The following is a 2,241-nucleotide window of genomic DNA, read 5'->3' on the forward strand; positions in this document are numbered from 1 at the left end:
AAGACACAAACAAATTTAATGAGGTTACCCCCTCGCTAGCTTCTATTTATATCAGACAGACAAGTGAGAGACAAACAAATTTAATGAGGTTACCCCCTCGCTAGCTTCTATTTATATCTGGAATAAAAATAAGCTACATTTACTCTTCTCAGTAACTTCTAAACTTGTCAGAGAGGCAAGAGAGAGATAAATGTGGACATCCCAACTTGAACTTGTTTTATTATTATTATCATCATCTTTTAATTGCTTTTTACATTACTCACGAATCTTCTTCAGGATGCCGACAAGAACATCATCAAACACCTGAAGTCCGCCGATCGACTCGTTCATCAGAGCTCCACCAAGCACAGCTATCCCTTCTGCTGGCGGTCCGAGACTCCTCTCATTTACCGAGCAGTTCCATCTTGGTTTATACGTGTCGAACATATGACAGAAAAGTTGCTCCAGACAAACCAAGAAACATACTGGTGAGTGGTGTAAGTTTTTTTTGTAGGTCAGAGTAAGATCTAGTAAAACAAATCGATCGATATGCAAGCAGCACCAGTACTTAGATAGAGCCTTATTCTTAGTTATTCCAATTCATTTCTGATGAAAGTTAAGACAAAAAGGTTTTGGAAAGTGTGCAGTTAATAAGAAAGAAAAAGAAAGGTCAGTTGGCTAAAATATTGGTCAGTTTTATTGGTGTATTTATTCATTTTTCTTGTCTTTAAATTCTACCATGCTGCAACAACATTTGTTAAGACAAATTATTGTTATAGAATTTTTAATATTGTGTATAATGAACAGTATTGTTGGTTGCAAGGTTTTATAACACAGAACGTATGTTGTCATTTTGTGTATTAGATAATGTCCTTTGGCTCTTAGGTTGTATACAGGCAAGTGTTGTTTCTTGAAACAAAAACTACTTGATCGCTTCATAATTCTACTTTCATGACGGTCATGTTTGTATCTGCCAAGATTGTTCTTTAGAATATAGGATATTTATGGTGTCATCCACCCAACAAGACAGAACTTCTAATCATTCAATGGTACCCTGGTTACAAAAATATCTTAACTAATCATTCAATGGTACCCTGGTTACAAATATAACTTAGCTCATCATTCTTGTAGTATTTTAAATTTTACTCGTATAAAAACTTTCACAAATTGAGTTATACTAGGTGTTATCCACACAACAAGACAGATCTTAGTGTTATTGGTTACAAAAATATCTTAAGGGTACCATTGAATGATGAGTTAAGATATTTTTGTAACCATTGTAACCAGGGTACCAGAGTTTGTTAAGGAGAAAAGGTTTGCTAATTGGCTGAGAGATGCACATGATTGGGCTGTCTCGAGGAACCGCTACTGGGGAACACCAATCCCTCTCTGGGTGAGCGAAGACGGAGAGGAGGTTAGTATGATATATTAACATAAAGGACAACGTATTTGTATTTTATAATATGTTTAAAAATGTATTAAATATACAGTTATTTCTAAAGTAAAGCTGATGAAACGCGAATAAGCCAAAAACTGTTTTCCATTGTTATTTCTGTCATGACCTTTGGACTTTGGCACCCCTTTTTGCATCCTAATTAAATTCCAATGTGCAGACCACTGCTACTCTTGGTTTCAACTTTATAAGGACTTGATAGAATCCTAGGAATCTTGGTTAAAAGAAAGGATTCATAAGTCAGTTGGGAAAAAAAAACTGTTTAAAAAATTTTTGTTTTCTTTTAGCCCTAATTTTATAACTTAACCATGTTGAGATTGGTGATAAAACTAGAGTATGTAACATCCAGAAAATTTTATAATTGACTAAAATATAGTAGAATGTTGGTTCTGGGAAGATGAAATGTCAGTAACCTTTAAGCTGGGGAGTAACTCAACTGTGGAAGCATCAGAAGATGATTAACGAATGTAGAACACTGTGGAAGCATCAGAAGATGATTAACGAATGTAGAATACTATAGAAGCATCAGAAGATGATTAACAAATGTAGAACACTATGGAAGCATCAGAAGATGATTAACAAATGTAGTACACTGTGGAAGCACCAGAAGATTATTAACAAATGTAGTACACTGTGGAAGCACCAGAAGATGATTAACAAATGTAGTACACTGTGGAAGCACCAGAAGATGATTAACGAATGTAGAACACTATGGAAGCATCAGAAGATGATTAACGAATGTAGAATACTATGGAAGCACCAGAAGATGATTAACAAATGTAGAAAACTATGGAAGCATCAGAAGATGA

The 2,241-nt window shown here is 34.8% G+C and overlaps 1 long non-coding RNA gene across 1 annotated transcript; it reads left to right on the plus strand.

Moving 5' to 3' along the window:
• The first annotated feature begins 274 nt into the window (after positions 1-274).
• LOC111084341 lies at positions 275-1,364 on the plus strand. The gene is made up of 2 exons (XR_002609506.1): positions 275-467; positions 1,267-1,364. It is a non-coding gene; the product is annotated as an uncharacterized LOC111084341 (long non-coding RNA).
• The last annotated feature ends 877 nt before the right edge of the window (positions 1,365-2,241 follow it).

This window comes from Limulus polyphemus, unplaced genomic scaffold (genome assembly GCF_000517525.1).
Source record: "Limulus polyphemus unplaced genomic scaffold, Limulus_polyphemus-2.1.2 Scaffold17554, whole genome shotgun sequence".
NCBI lineage: Eukaryota > Metazoa > Arthropoda > Merostomata > Xiphosura > Limulidae > Limulus > Limulus polyphemus.